Here is a 17186-nt window from a genome sequence, read left to right on the forward strand (position 1 = left end):
AAAAAAAGGTTGTATTAATTTACCTACAAGTCAAACAGTTTACTGAAGTTCTGGAAACATTGAAGAATGTTCTAGAAAGGGCTCAGTATTTAATAACCTTTCACTGTGGGTCTTGCCAGTGTGGTATTATCTGTTGTAAATAAGAGTTTTAGGACCCTTTGGAGGGAAGAATTTCCATAGCCTTTCTGTTCTTGTTTTTCCTTCCCATTCTTTCTTCAAACATGAGAAGTACAATACAAAACAGTCTTTTCAGGCAGACTTTTCTACTGTTAGCTTGGAATGGAAGGGAGTTCTATGAAATACTTCACTAAATTATATAGATAGCATAGCAAAATAATAGGGATTTTGGAATCATAACTAGAGTTCAGGTCTGTCTCTCTACTACTTACATATATATAACCTACATATATACTTATATATATATATATACTGCCTACACACACATATACACATACTATATGTGTGCTATATAATCTGCTATATAATCTTTGGCCTTTAATTTCTTAGAAAATGAGGATGGTCCTATTCGTAAGGAGAAACTATTTGGGGTAAACTAGAGTCTTTGGAAGGGAGGACAGAAGCCCGCGGAATGTTCATTAGCCTTTTTAAGTCTGTTTTGTGACTTATAAAATGGAGTTAATCTCTTCTTCATGGGGTTCTCAGATAATGAAATCTGATACACATAGTGCTTGGTATGCACAGGCACTCAATAATTGGGAATTATTGTTATTATTATTGCAGTCATGTGGTGTCTATTTATGGAATTACAGCCTCTTTGGCCTTATTCAGTATTCTAACGAAAGATGAATCTGCTAACCTGGTGGGTAGATAAAGCCTTTTGCTTTGAAAGGCTATTACTAGAAGCAAGCACAGGGTGTATGCAATGAAGTGTGACTATGGGACAGCAAGAAAAATAGGGGTCTGAAGTAACAGCCCCTTATCCAAGCAGAAAACAGAGTCTGACGCAAGCAGTGCTTTCTAAATGGCTGTGAATGGAACAACCTGGCAGGAAATTTTTCCATCGAGACTACTAGTAATTACTCTAAGTGAGACTAAACTGGAAAATGTAAGAGCAATGGAAAATAAAAGAGTACCTGTATTGAATGGGTTAAGACTCTATTGTACTTTAATTCAGAAACAAACTTTGGTGGTTGGAAAAAGTTGAAGTAATTAATTCCACAGTAAATGGTGCTAGATTAAATTTATTGGGGAGAAATCTCAAATCCCCCCCCCTTTTTTTTTTTTTTAATGTTTGTGAGAGAGTGAGCGAGGGAGGTACAGACAGAGAAGGGAACAGAGGATCTGAAGCGGGCTCTGCATTGACAGGAGGCAGCCCGACCCGGGGCTCAAACTCACAGAACTGTGAGATCGTGACCTGAGCCGAAGTCGGACGCTCAAACAGCTGAACCACCCAGGCACCCTGGAATCTCAAATTCTGTATGCAGTCTCTAAATATAGATCTAGGGTCCACATTGGATCAGCTGCCACGAGCCAATTCCAACTGGACTTCTCATCATATATTTTTGACCTTGAGAAATTCATAGAGTAAGTTTTTAAAAATTCGAAGAAAATATTTTTTGATGGGATAAAAATTTTGGAGTTTTGTTTTTATGGGCCCTTTGATCTTTTCTCCCGCCGTTTATCATGTTGGTTCTCTTTATGTATTACAGTGTGCAACCCACAGCCCAACAGCTAGAATTTTAGATGAGTCCATTAAATTCAGGCAATATTTGGGTACCTACTGAGTACCTGACAATGTGCTAAATGCCAAGAATATAGAGAGACAAATAGGACATGGTCTTGTCCTCAGGGCATTCATAGTCTTGTCAGGTGATATCAGCCAGTGATGAATATGATAGGCAGCATAGCTGATGTTTATAGAGCAACTTAAAATCTGCGTAACCATTGAAATGCTTTATATATGTTAACTCAATCCTCCCAAGGGCTTTGATGTAAGTCCTATTACTTTGTTTTACCAATAAAGACCTTGAGGCCTAAAGCTTCTAGTTAAGTTGCCCAAAGTGAGCTGGCAGGGCAGGAATTTCATTGTAAGCTCTCTGGTCCTGTTCTGCCAGGCAGCCCCGTGAGTTACTTCTGTGTTTTGGTCAGAGTTTAGCTTATTACAATTAGGACTTCAAAAGCCTATTATTCTTTAAGCCTTTAAGACATACCCTACAGGGCGCCTGGGTGGCTCAGTAGGTTAAGTGTCCAATTCTTGATTTCGGTTCAAGTCATAATCTTGTGGTTGTGAGATAGAGCCCATTGGGTTCTGAGCCTGCTTGGGATGCTCTCTCTCCATCTCTGCCCCTACCCTGTATGTGTGTACGCACAGGCTCTCTCTTAAAACAAAACAAAACAAAAAAAACCAACCTTACAAATATTTTGTGGATTTATATTGTGTTAATATTAAAAACATTTGCTAGTACTTAAATTAATCCTATTAATACCATTTATGAATTTGATGAGAGTTCCTTAAACATTTCAAACCATACTTAGATATTTAATATATCTGATTTCTTCAAGTATTTCAAACTTCTAATTTTGGGGGTATGGTTTTAATAAAGTCACAATCTCAAGAATTTTGAATAGTTTAAGAGCATACACTAATGAGCATAAGGGTTGTAAAAGTTATTACTACTATAAATACAACTTAAACAAAAATGTTAGTTCTCTCTCTTCATTCAAGGGTTACAGCTTTATTTACCCAACCAAAATAGTTACTGTAGGGTTGTAGGTTGTAAATATAGGTCTTGGGGGATCAATAATTATAGGCTTGGTGTTTGTTTTTTTTAACAAATTTTTTAATGTTTATTTATTTTTGAAGTCGAGAGAGAGCGTGAGCAGGCAAGGGGCAGAGAGAGAGGGAGACACAGAATCTGAAGCAGGCTCCAAGCTCTGCTGTCAGCACAGAGCCTGGCATGGGGCTCTAAGGTTCTATATCATGAACCTCGAGATCATGATATAAGCCAAAGTTGGACGCTTAACCGACTGAGCCACCCAGGTGCCCCAATAATTCCAGGCTGGTTTTATTGGCATAAACCCCTTTAATAGTAACGGGATCGTTCATGCTTGCACTTCTTTCTGTATGTTGTACTTACCCAATTTTTGACCGCTGTGGCTTACCTACTTGAGAAGTGACAGGATTCTGCAGTCCTCATCCAGACCTTGCCTGGGCACCTTTCCTGTTTGATTTGCACGGGTGGAAGTTTGTCCTTTAGTCATATGTCATAATTTGGGTTGATTGATATAAATTTAAATAAATATTTAGGAGAGTGAGGGAGAGTGCCCACAGGAGTAGGGGAGGGGCAGAGAGAGGAGGAGAGAATCCCAAGCAAGCTCCACACTCAGCCCAGAGCTTGTTGCGGGGCTCCGTGTCATGACTGGGAGATCATGACCTGAGCTGAAATCAAGAGTCTGTTGCTTAACCAACTGAGCTACCCAGTCGCCCCTTGATGTAACATTTTAAATTAATATTGTTGGAAATTCAGGTGCATGGTAATCTTTTACCACAGGTCATCTCTAGCACAAATAATATCTTTTATGTGAATTAAGAGAAAGATGCCCCTGTAGGCAGATGACATAATGACAGAAAGGCTCCAGGTCAGCTAGGTAAGCCTCACTGGTGTTGAACCTCCACGTGCCCTCTTCACCACAGGTGTCATACAGTTCAGAAGATTTGTCCCCCTTTTGAATATCATTAAGACTTCTGAATTCTCATGGAAACAATGGTCGGGTTGCCATTTGGCCCTTTAAACTGGATCCTTTCTAGACTTTCTGGCAGAAACCAGCTATTGCAGTCCCATCTTGATTTCCACCCTCCCCCACCCCCATTCCCACCCCCTCCAGACTAGAGTCAGATATTCTCTCTGAAGCCACTATCTTTTGTGGCAGAGCAGTATTGGATACTATGGATATGGCAGAGATGTGATGGCACGTGACATTGTTCTGTTGCATTACTGATACCGCCCTTCAGAGACAAAGCTCTCAAAGATCTGTTTTCCTTGGGCCATGGTGTTTCCAGTTTAACTAGGACTTCATTAAATCTTGTTTGATTCTAATTGAAAAGATTTCCCATCTGTCTCCTATTTATCTTTCTTTGAATCTCCCTCTTACTCTTGAGCCAACAGCTGTTGCCCCTCTGTCCTATACATACAACATTTCCTTATCAACTTCGATATTTGCAGGCAGGCCAAACTCGGTGGTTATGTTAGGGCTGTCGAAACTTCGTCTGATGTCATTGGATGTGTCCCTTCTCAGAACCTACTGCCTCAGCCAGGCTTTGTTTGTAATCCTCCTGCAGTGCCCACCCAACCAGCTGTCTCCTTTGTGCCCATGTCCCTAGTATTTGCTTCTTCCTTTCTTTGGGTTTCTCTATCCCAAAACCCAAATCTCACTGCACCATGGATTTTTTGTTTAGTAGAATACTTTGTCAAATAACTGTATTTTCCGGTTCGGAAAGACAGGTGAAAAATAATGGGTGAATCTTCAAAACACTTTTCTGTCCTTGAGGTTGATACTAAGTTGCCTTGGTGGAGTTGGGTATTCAGGTGGCTCAGCTATATTTATAATGTTTGATTCCTTAAAATGCCTAGTAGGTACACAGATGGATGTTTTGTTTTCTTTTAGACTGTCACTTAGGCCTGAAATTTTTTTTTTTTTTACACCGTTCTTGTCTGAATATCTTGATCATTGGAGGGGTAGGAAAAAATGGATCATTAGTCTGTAGTAGACAGATGTATAATGATGTATGGATGTTCAGTCAGTATTACTCAAGGATTAGGCCCCTACTGTGTGCCAGACAGTGTTCTAGGCATGGAGGCTATGGTGTCCCTAAGATAATGTCCCTGCATTTGTGCGTTCTGTATCTAGGTGGAGAACAGACTAAGCGAATGCACGTGAAATAAAATATCATATCCTGATAAGTGTTGCATACAGCACAGAAAATGTGCATATGGACCATGGTACAGAGGAACTATTTTGGATAGGATGGGGCAGGACAGGTAACATTTGAGCAGAGACCTGAAAGAAATAGGGGAGTAAGTAACCTGAAGATCTAGGGTAGAATGATCCACAAGTAGAAACAGGGAGAGCAGAGATCCTTAGACAGGAATATATTTGCATACTTAAGGACCAGCCAAACCTTTCTAGAGAAAAGGAAGCCAGGCGAGGGATGGTGGGGGTTAAAGTCCCAAAGATCAGCAGGGGTTTATAAGGCCTTGCAGATTGTGGTAAGGGGTTTGTTTTTAACTCTAGGTATGATAGGGGAGTCTTTTGGAGGGTTTCAAGCAGAGAAGAGACAGAATCTTAGTGACCTTTCTGAAAGATTACTTTGGTCCTTCTGCAAGGGATTGATCATAGAAAGCACGTGTGAGGCAGGAAGGCCAGTTAGTGAACCATTGTAGCAGTTCAGGTGAGCGAGAATGGTGGCACCAAGGAGGTAGACGTGGTGAGAAGAGGTCAAATTTGGGATATTTTTCAGAGGCGTGGAAGTGAAAAGTTGAGGAGGAGGCCTAGGCTTTTGGTTTGAACAATTGGATGAATGTTGATACATCTCTTCCCCCCCAATAAAGGAGGAACATAATTTGAGAATTTAATATAAAGCTTGATACACTTGGTATGTAGCCTGGGGAGGGATGTTAAGTAGGCAGTTGGATATGTAAATCTGGAATGCAGAGGAGTGACTGGGATGGGCATAAATAGGGGTCATCAGTGTACAGATGATATTTAAAACTTGGAGACTAAATGGGATCAGTACTCAAAACAAGTTAGTGACCAGGGAGAGGGGAGGAGTTCCAAGAATGAAGGTCCAGAGCTCTCTGACTTCAAGAGGTCACTGAAATGAGAGCAATTTGCAAAGGAGATGGAGGTGGTGTGGCCATTAAGGAGAAGAGCCAGGGAATTGTGGCGGAAGCCAAGTGAAGAGATTGTTTCAAGAAAGAAGTTATCAAAATAAGATGAGGGCTAAGAATTGATCATTGGGTTTAGCCAAATGAGAGGTCATGGGAGGTCTTCATAAGTGGTTTCATTGGACAAGACTGATGTGGAGCATGTTGAGGAAGAAATGGAGACCGTGGATGGAAACCATTCTTTCAGGGGTTTTGCTACGAAGAGAAGTAAAGAAATGGAGCTATCGCAGAAAAGAGAGAGGGGATCTGGAGAAGTATTTTGGTTTTAAAGGTGGGAAGTATTTCAGGCTTTTAATGTGGTAATGGGAGTTGTCCACTAGAGGAGGAGAACACAGTGGCGGAGGGGACAGCCTTACCACAGCCTCACCTTTGTGGGCCCCCTCTAAACTGTGTGGAGCTGGCAGTCAGGGAAGGGTAGTTTTACCAGAAGGAATTATCCAACATTACATGAAAGATGAAACATTGGGAAGAACATGAAATATCTAACAGATAAATAACAATTATGTGTAATAGATACGTAACAATTAGGGCTATACAACATAGAACTACTATTTAGCCACTAAAAATCATTATGTTCGTGTATCAATATGTGGACATTTTTTAAGTTTAATTCCAGTATAGTTAACAGACAGTGTAATTTCAGGTATACAGTATAGTGATTCAGCACTTCCATACATCACCCACTGCTCATCACAGCAAGTACACTCCTTAATTCCCATCACCTGTTTCCCCACCCCCCACCCCCCACCCCCCAACACACACCTCCCCTCTGGTAACCATCAGTTTGTTCTCTCTAGTTAAGAGTCTATGGGGCGCCTGGGAGGCTCACTCAGTTAAGTGTCTGACTCTTGCTTTGGACTCAGGTCATGATCTTAGGGTTGTGAGATTGAGCTGAGCATTGAGCCTGCTTGGGATTCTCTCTCTCCTTTCTCTCTGACCTTCCCCTGCTCATGCATGTGCACGGTCTCAAAAAAAAAAAAAAAAAAAAAAAAAAAAAAAAAACCAACAAAACAAGACAAAACAAAAAACTGTTTCTTGGTTTGTCTCTTTCCCCCGCCCCCCCTTTGCTTGTTTCTTAAAGTCCACATGTGAGTGAAATCACAGGGTATGAGATTACGACCTGAGCTGACATTAAGAGTCGGATGTTTAACCGAGTGAGCCACCGAGGTACCCCTAAAATGGGTCTATATTTTGGCTTTTTAATCCATTTTATTTCAAGTTTTCGGTTTATTTTTGCTTTTTTCCCCCCCATTATTGGATAAATCCAGTATTTCCTTGGTTTGAAAGTTGTACATTCTACTCTTATTCTTTTGATAGCTGTCCTTAACTCCTAATTTGATTAATATACATACTTGTGTTTGTTTTTCCTATTGAAAACCTTTTTCCTATTTTAAACCATTAAATGTATGTATTGCCCTCAACATACTTCAGAAAAGACAGGTATCTTAGATGTTCTCCCCTTTCTTTCTACAACCCCCTCCCCACTGTGCCCCATCACCCAACAAAAGTGCTTTGATTTCTAAGTAATTTTAGTTCTGGAATTACTATGGATTTACTTTTTTTGTTTTGTACCTTAGTGGTAAACTGGTATTCCAGAATAGGTATTTCTTCTTTTTAGAATACTTCTAAGAAAGCCTTTGTGTGATAAATCTTCTGAGGCCTTGTATGCTTGAAACAGATTTATTTTACCCTTGTACTTAAATGGTAATTTAAGTATAAATTTTCAGTTTCGACGTTCTTCCCCCTCACACCAGCCCCCACCCTCATACCTTTGAAAATACCCCTCAATTTCTTAGAACCAGCGTTGCTTTTGAGGAATCTGGAGTCGGTCTGATTCTTGGTTCCCCTTTATACACGATTGACTTTTTCTCTCTATATAAACTCTTGGAATTTTTCTTTCTTTTTTGTTACTTTTCATTTCATTACACTGTAACTAGTTGTGAAACCCACCTTCCACCCGCCCCTGCTTTTCTGTTTCCTTTTTGAATCCTTTCAATCCAAAGCCCTGCATCTCTTTCTAAATCCGGGAGTTCTCAATTATTAGGTCGTTAGATATATCTCTCTTCATGTCCCCCACACCCGGGCCTCCTATTACACAGAGATGGTGACGCTTCCCCTGCAGTCCTCTACCGGTTAATGTTTCTTGAGTGCTCCCTCTTTTTATCCCTTTCTGGTGTCTTCTAGGAGAGTTTCTTAACCGAGTCTTGTGCTGTGTAGCCTAGCTGTTGGGTTCTTGAATCTCAGCTCTTAGAATTCACATGCTGTTAACTCTCCTTGGCTCTTACTGTCACACTACTTGTTCTTGCTACATGTTTCCAGGTACGGAGTCCATCTTTGAAGCTCTTTACTAATCTACTCTCTTCCATACTGATCCATCAACTTGCGTTTGGGCTGATATGGATGGTTTGATTTTGTTTTTCTCTCTAGCAGTTGTGCCCCCAGGGCAAATTCATCTATTTGCCTAGGAGTTCTTTTTTTTTTCTGGGGCATTCGCCATCTGCTCTGTTGACACATCCCTGGACATCCCTGGCTTGTTGCCTCTGAGAAGTTTCTCTGACGATAGCCGTCACCCCACCTTGGCTGTGAAGGTGAGTAGGGAGTGGAAGGTGTACTTGGGGCTTTGCAATGGTTTGTACCTATTATTTAACTGCTCCCCAGCCCGGCCCACTCGAGCGTACCACTGTAGTACTGAGCAGTGGTGAGCAGTGAGCAGTGGGGGCGATCTAGAGAAAGCAACACCCCTAAAGAAACTGCTCCCCTACCCGGGCTTCTCCGTGGCACCTGCTCTGGGCAAGCATGGGCCTCTCCTCCCAGCTGAAATCTGGCAGCCCTCTGTTGCCTAATGTTTTTCTCACTGCTTTTATGTTTCGATAACCTGTCTCTGGAATCTCTACAATTGAGTTGGAAGCTCATCCTAGTTTGCCATCTTGTGGAAACTGTGTATAACACTTAAAAACGAAAACATTAAAGGGAGGTTAAAAAGATAAGGATGGGGGCGCCTGGGTGGCGCAGTCGGTTAAGCGTCCGACTTCAGCCAGGTCACGATCTCACGGTCCGTGAGTTCGAGCCCCGCGTCGGGCTCTGGGCTGATGGCTCAGAGCCTGGAGCCTGTTTCCGATTCTGTGTCTCCCTCTCTCTCTGCCCCTCCCCTGTTCATGCTCTGTCTCTCTCTGTCCCAAAAATAAACGTTGGAAAAAAAAAAAAAAAAAAGATAAGGATGGAAGTATATACATATTCCAGGGCTCTTTTTTTAAGTGTGTTTACTTGGGGAGAGAGTGAGAGCGGGGAAGGCAAGCACGTGAGACGAGGCGGGGGGGAGGGGCGCGGTGTGGAGAGAGAGAATCTCAAGCAGGCTCCACACCCAGCACAGAGCCTGACGTGGGGCTTGGACCCACCAACTGTGAGATCATGACCTGAGCCAAAGTCAGACGCTTAACCGACTGAGCCACCCAGGCGCCCCTCCAGGTCTCTGTTTTAATGATCACCTCTTCCACAACAACAAGCAATTTGGTTTTTTAGGTAAGATGATACATTTCATTTTAGTATTCTCATTTGAATACTTACTTTTGGTTACAGTTTTCTTTAATGTTTATTTTGAGAGAGAGAGAGAGCAGGGGAGGAGCAGAGAGGGGTCCAGAGGATCCAAAGTGGGCTCTGTGCTGACAGCAGAGAGCCTGATGCACAGCTCGAACTCACGAACTGTGCGATCCTAACCTGAGCTGAAGTCAGCCGCTTAACCAACTGAGCCACCCAGGTGCCCCTGAATACTTTGAGCATTGGATTTTATTTAAACCAAGAAATATTTAATATGTATCTTCTATGTCTTGGGAACTGTTTTTCAGCTGTGAGAACACAGCAATAAACAAAGTGGATGAGAGTCCCTGCTTTTATGGAACTTACAGAAGACAATAAACAAGATAAAAATATAAAATAAAAACTATTTCTTAGTTGAATTTAACATGGGTTGTGGGTTAGCCAAATAAATAAGGGGGAGTGAGAGGGACCTGGGAGTTTAGGGTCTAATTAAAATGACTGACAATAGAATGAACTAAAGCTAGATCGGGTGGGGAAAGTGGGCATGAGGGTGGTAGGCACAAGGGATTAGAAGTGAGGCAAAGGATTTTTGGAATTGGGGATGCTAACAGGAATGATCTAAAAAGATAGGAGGTGGTGGTTGGACAGTAGATGTTTGGAATTGAGATAATGGCAGGGTTGTAGTAATTGTGAATGTTGAGTTCAAGGGAGTAGCCATGGAAGAAAGTGACTATAAGAACAGTGGACAATAAGAATGTTGGAAGAGAGACTTCCATTTGTGCCTGTGAAATTGAGTAGTGGGGATGAGATATACCCTCCATCCCTAAACAAGCAGAAATCTGTAGCAGGTATATTGAAGTAACCATTTTCAGATGTTGGACAATGGGCAATGAAGGAAAATGATCCCTGAGAGAAGGTGAGCCCTGTGATTACCCCGGCTTATTACCTGGAGGTCCTACTAAAAGGAGGGGCAACCTAAACAGAGCCTGGCAGTCTCCTTGAGTTGGAGACAGAGTTGAGAGTTTAGGGAGATCAAAGAGATAGGAATTCATAGAATATTGGAGAAGAGAGAGAGCTCCAGAGATCTGCCAGTGTTTGTTCCGAGTCTTCGGTAGAGTATGAGATGTATCTGTGTGAGGAAGCCGCTCAAGGCTGGTGAAAAATGAGGGATGGCCTTCGAGTCCTGGGCTTCCTGTGGTGACTGGCATAAAGGACATGATGGAATTAGTCCTGCTGGTTTCCAGGCAGACGGTTGTGCAGAAAGGGCACAGGGGCAAAAAGGGGCAGAAAGAGGGAGCATCTTGCCAAAACACTCAGAGTTCTGGAGTTCCCACTTGACCTTGATGATGGAGGAGGTCTGCAGGGGGATTGTCCTACTGTGAGGGTTACCATTCTCCCTTAACTCCTGCTAAGGGATGCGTGGAGTCCTGTGAGGGGTTGGACTTAACACCGTTGAACCTCCAAGAATCATGTTAATGTTCTCCTTTTCCTAGACACTTTTTTTCCCCAGAAGAATACACCCCTAATTGATGGCTTCAAAACAGGATTCATTTAACAAAATGTGTTTTCCAGCAGATTTACAGAAGACATCAGTTCCTTTAAGAATCGCTTCCATTGTTTATATGTACATATGTGTTAGTGTGTGTGTGTATAACACATCCATATCCTAGTAGTAATTTCAGCCTAAAGATCATTGCCTAAGGTAAATTCCCAGTAAAGGAGACTTTCCAAGGCCCAATTAGAACTCCTCGAGGTTGGAATGATCCACTCATCTCTGTGTTCCTTGGCCCACATTATATGGGCACTCGGTAAAGATTTGTTGAGTGAATGTATTTCAAGTGAAATGTGGCATTGTGGGTGATTGAAGCCTTCCTGTGAGTTTTGTCGTGGGTACTGAGGCCGCCAAGCTTGTGACTTCTGCACATGCGGGCTTGTGAGACCGAGCTGGGTTGCCAGCCAGGCGGGCGGGCTGAGTTGGAACCTTTCTTACTGGGTTTGTGGGAGGGGCTGGGAAATTTTTCTGTGAGGAGTGACAGGGAAGAATGCCTGACTGTGCACATGTCCAGGTAGTGGCTTAAAGTAAGAAAAGCAGAGTACTTTCTGAGACTCGTGTCCTAAAATTGAGACCTTTTAATTTCATTTATATTTTGAATAAGTAATATGTTCACATTCTTAAAAACTTAAAAGGCTCAAAACTGAAGTGGTCCCCTCCCACCCCTGTCTGCAAGTTGCCTAGCCATTCAGTTCCCCCTTTCTAGAGGCAATCATGGTGTGACTTTTTTTTTTCTTCTTACAGTTTATTATATATTTTGAGAGAGAGAGAAAGAGAGGCCAGGGAAGGAGAGAGAAGGGAGGGGAGAGAGAGAAAGTGAGAGAGAGAGAGAGAGAGAGAATCCCAAGCAGGCTCCACACTGTCAATGCAGAGCCCGATGTGGGGCTCGAACTCACAAACTGGGAGATCATGACCTGAGCTGAAACCAAAAGTTGGACGCTTTAACCCACTGAGCCACTCAGGCGCCCCCATGGTATGATTTCTTAAAAGAGGAAATGACCTTTTAGATGATGGATCAGGTTAGGAAATAATGACAGGAGGTTCTTCGTAAGTCACTATTGTATGCCAAGCATTGTGCTGAATATTTTATATAGAATTTGTTTCATCTTCATACCAATCCTTTGAGGAAGGTGCTGTCGTACTTTGTCTTCTGTGCTCAAACCTCTTCCTGCCTCATCCTTGTCAGCCGATTTAAACTCTGCTTCTTTGTTTTTTGCAGACCATCTTTTTCTCTCCCGTTACAGCGGAAACGTCCCTCTGTTATGATCTGGATCCAGTGATGTGTTGGAACTGGCTCCTATCAGCTTGAAAGACTGATTGTATTCTCTTTCCAACTCTGTGTTCAGTGACATTCTGGTAGTAACTTGGACTCAGTCGTAGTAGGAATATTTACACCATGGTAACTGGCAAATGCTACAAATCAGAGCTGTTTTTTCCAGAGAACTAGTTGTTAAACATTTATCAACACACCACCGGATCCCCTCCCCCTCTTAACTCTGTTGTTTAATGAGCCAACTAAAGGTAACTGAAGGATGGAATCTTTAAAAACCACATAGATAGACCTTAAATACACGATTTCAAAAACACTTGCAGTCATGTGACAAACTGTTTAAAACTTTTGATTATGAAGATGTTCAAAAATGCAAAAAAGTCGAAAAGCTAGTATAATGAATATTCATATACCTAATTCCTAGATTTGATAGTTCTTAATGTTGTGTTTTTTTTTTTTTCCTGAACCATTTCAAGGTAAATTGCAGACATCACGGCACTTCCCTCTGAAACGTTCAGCGTACTTGTCCTGCATAATCCTAATTCCATCATCACAAAGAAGTTTGTAGTTGTCCAAAGTCATTTTTCTATCTAGTCCATATTCGTAGTTTTCCAATGGTCAGTTTTCAAAAAGCTGACAAAGTTTTTTTCTGACAAGGATTCAATCAAGATTTGTGTATTGGGTTTGGTGGTTCTTTTTTCTCTTCTAAGCTAGAAAAACCCTCTCCCTCTGACTAGTTTTCTCATGATATTGGCTGTTTGCCATTTTGTGTAAGTTACAAACATACACAAAAGTAGAGAAAATAGGCAATGAACCACAGCATAGCCAACACCAATTTGGTAACTGTCAAGATTTTGCCACATAAGCTTCATTAATCTTTTTTCTTTGCTATAGTATTTTAAAAACAAATTCAAGACATCCTGTTGTTTGACCGCCTGGTAACTCTAAAAGAGATATTTTCCTACGTCACCAAATTGTTTATTCAAATAACACCAAACAAAATGAATGACGACATTGACTTTTTAAAGAAAGCAGTCTAGTTCTTTGGTCGTGTCCTACAGTTTGAGTTTCTATGATTGTTTCCTCATGATAGCATTTCATCCCTCTATCCTGTATTTCCTCTACACCGGAAATGGGATTCGAATTTTTGATTAAGTACTTTTGGCAGGAATACTTCATAGAGGATGAAATGTACTTCAGAGCGTATCACATCAGGTAGCACATGAAGTCTGATTTTCCACTGTTAATGATGTTAAATTTGATCACTGCCCGTGGTCTCCATTGTAAACCTAGGTTCTCCCCTTTGGGATTAGCAGTAATCCTCAGAGCAGTGCTTTGGCACCACGTGAATCTTCTGTTCTCCATCAACCTTTCCCTAAATGGTTTGAGCAGCCATTACTGTTCTTTGCCTGAGTTAATTTATTGCAGCAGGCATTGGAAAATAGTATTGCTGTTTTTCTGATACAGATCCAGGGCATTTTCTTTTGAGCATGGGTTCACTGATTGGTGTTTCCTGTGATAACGTATGAAGCTCATCTATAATTTATCTTCCCTAACTTCTTTAAATCTTCTCTAAACTTCAGTTTTCTTTTTTTCAGTAGACAAACGATAAAAAGCATTTTTGCAGCCATCCTAGTGCAGAATCTTCATAGAGTATTCCTCATGTTCACAGTTGGTCATAGTTGCCATAGAAACAACTCTTTATTGTCATCAGTTTCTATAATTTTTAAGTTACATAGGTGTGGCATCAAGTACAGATATCATAAATAGGTTTGGGAACAAAAATACCCAATTCTTAGTAGACCTTCTTCTTAATCTATGGGAGCAGAGGAGGTAGAGTACTAGATGGTAACCTAAAAGCATTCAGTGTGCTGGAGTCCTTGGTCCGTGTGTTTCACAGGGAGAATGGAGTGTGTCCATTCATCAGCAAGTTGTTACACAGAGGTCAGCTTAAGGGAGAGTCTACCATATTGGAATTGTACTTGCCTTGTCTTCCCCACCTGATTTCCGGTTCCTTGACCGTAACGTCTTATTTGTATGTGTGATTTTGTTTTAATCCCTAGTGCTCAGTACGGTGCCTAGCATATAATGAGTGCTCAGTAACAATATTTGATGAACGAATCCATGACCTGCACCAGAGGGGACCGCAAGTGAATTCAGATCTTAAACATCGTAATCTTGGCATTATCTTTGCAAATGTCAGGGTTGGTGTGGTCGTTGCATATAACTTGGTCTTTCGTTGGTGTTTCCGCTTCTCATTCCCTCAGTCTCTGAGCCTTTCTCTGCTCTGTGCCAGCTTCTTTGACTTTATTGTGTATTGCAAGCCACCTGTGTTTATTATCATTCCAGTTTCCTGACAAAGATGCAAAAAGTGCGCGACGGTTTTGCTGCAGTGGTCCTATGCACAGAGCGAGAGGAGACTCCGAGTAAAATACAAAGTAGTTCCTTAGTTCTCTAACCTAGAGTTTAACCAATCCCAGGAACTGAAGTCTTCTGTTTCTTCACAGAGGAAATATGACAAAGGCAGTGGCTGTACAAGCTTCCTTCATGGGCCGCCCTCCCCACTGCCTCATCCAGTAAGCGGGAGCAACTACTTCTAGAGGTGAGAGGGGAGGGAGGACAACCTCCGTAACCCATGTGATCCACCTAGCTGCAAAATCTCGGTTTCGAGAAAGAGTGAACAATGGGTAGAGTTACTACATTGAAGAACTTTAAGACAAAACAAACCTGCGTAGGATTGAATGCTCAGGTAATATAAGTTACTTTCTTTGATAGAAGCCTATAACCTGTATTTTAAAAGCTACTTGTAGCTGAGTAATCCCAATGATCCCCGGGTCCTGTTTCTACATATATTAAAAGGTATTAAACATGTACATTTGAGATAATTTTTAACTTTCAGAACCAGGAGAAAATTCATTAGTAACATAGTCATCATCATTTTTTGAGTACTTACTATGTGCCAAGTATGGTGTTAAATTCTAAATTTTTACCATTCAATTTTCACAGTAAACTTAAGATTTATCTCTATCTTACAGGCGATTAGTTACACCAGAACCAAAGGATCCAAACCCAGATCTAGTTGTAATTTTAAGCCCTTTAAACACTGACCATATTCTCTGGGGTCCCCTCATACATACTTGAACTATAAAACCTGTGACTCTTACTGTGAGGATCGGTGGCCAAGGGTGACCTAGATATTCTGAATGTTATGTTAGGAACCAAGGTGATGTTCTTACTAGGTGGTTGTAGCATCTTCTCCCAGAAAGCGTAAGGCATGTATGTTAACATTTTTATCGAGAGGCAGATCGCTTAGAAGGATGTTCTCTTTTTAAAGATCTTTACATGAAAAATTGAATGTTGAGATCTTTGGAACATTCATTCATTCAGTAAGCTAAATGCATATATATCTTTTTTAACCTGATGAGCTATCCTATTTGAATGAGTCTTGGTTTCCAGGCTGAATTCGTGTCGTATGTTTAAGAAGACAATGAAAATTCTTTGAAGATATTCTCAGACTCAACAGGAAGGAGAATAGGGTTTGATTACTACTTGCTTTTCAAGCTGGCTTCATCTGGGGATAAACTGTGTTGTAACTTTTCTAGGACTTGGTGCCAATAGGAGTTAAAATAATAAAATCTGTTCAATTAAATTAAATGGGAAATGAGAGTCTTTTATGTACAAGGCCTTAGATTAGGTAACAACAATTGGTCACTCTTCTGGGAAATGGTTGCTAAAATTACAGTTGACCAGCGGTCACTGGCCTCATTTACTTCATTGTGCCCTAGGAAGAAAAACAATCTATGACAAGAGCTTGCAAAGGCAATACCATTTTTTCCTGGTCTTCATCTGCTTTCCCACTTTCTTATGATTAATTTGAGCTATTTTTTTTTTTTAGCATTTATTGAAAGTATTGTATACCAGACACTGTGCTTAGCTAGTTTCTGAGGCTTTCGATATAAAAGAGAACTCTTGCCTTCAAGAATCTCACAGTGTCGCAGAGGAGAATTATGAGACAGGATAATCGATGCGTTGATGGAGCTAGCGAAGGTTCTATGGAAACAGATACAGGACAACCAAACCCAGCTGGCATAGGCAAGGCTAGGAAGACTTCCAGGATGAGAAGATACTTGAATTGTGTCTCAGAGGAAGAGTAATAGGCAAGGAGCCAAGGGAAGAAGAAGGTGTTCTTGGCAGAGGAAACTGTGAAACTGCGCATCTGGTTTGGAACATGGCAGATGCTGTGCTGTGGTGCGGAATGAGAAAAGATGTAGGAGATGGGGCTGGAGAAAGGGCTGGGAATCCTGTCATGAAGGGTGTTGCAGGCCATTCTGAAGCATTTAAACTGTCCTAAATGTAATGGGCAGCCGCTTAAGAATCGTAAGCAGGGGGGCGCCTGGGTGGCTCAGTCGGTTAAGCGGCCGACTTCACCTCAGGTCATGATCTCACGGTCCGTGAGTTCGAGCCCCGCGTCGGGCTCTGTGCTGACAGCTCAGAGCCTGGAGCCTGTTTCAGATTCTGTGTCTCCCTCTCTCTGACCCTACCCCTTTCATGCTCTGTCTCTCTCTGTCCCAAAAATAAATAAACGTTAAAAAAAAAAAAAAAAAAAAAGAATCGTAAGCAGGAAAATAACCTGTTGAGATTCGCTTTTTACGATGAGATGTTGGAAGGTTGTTGCAGTTCAGAAGAGAAATAGTGAGGACCTGTAATTAGTGAGCTGGTAATGGGGTTGGAGATAATTGGAGAGATTCAATAGGTATTTAGGAGACAGTCTTAAATTTAGAATTTAGCACAGTGTTTGGCAACCAATCTGTCCTAGCAGGGTGGACCTAGAGGAAAAGGAGGAATCTAAGATGACTGCCTCGATTTCACATTTGATAGATACTGGTGCCATTAGTCGGCAAGAGGAATGGAAGTGGAGGAACAG

General features: G+C 41.5%; 1 protein-coding gene across 3 annotated transcripts in view; it reads left to right on the forward strand.

Annotated features, from left to right (window-relative positions):
* Positions 1–17186, forward strand: part of CNNM2 (cyclin and CBS domain divalent metal cation transport mediator 2) — a 146650-nt gene that overhangs the window by 83730 nt on the left and 45734 nt on the right. Inside the window, exon 2 of one of the 3 annotated variants that reach the window (XR_007145447.1) lies at positions 14770–14864. The exons of the other annotated variants lie outside the window; for them this stretch is intronic. The gene's annotated coding sequence lies outside the window, so the exon portion shown is untranslated. The remainder of the gene's footprint in view (positions 1–14769; positions 14865–17186) is intronic. 3 annotated transcript variants of the gene reach the window in all.

This window comes from Prionailurus viverrinus, chromosome D2 (genome assembly GCF_022837055.1).
Source record: "Prionailurus viverrinus isolate Anna chromosome D2, UM_Priviv_1.0, whole genome shotgun sequence".
In the NCBI taxonomy this organism is placed as follows: Eukaryota; Metazoa; Chordata; class Mammalia; order Carnivora; family Felidae; genus Prionailurus; species Prionailurus viverrinus.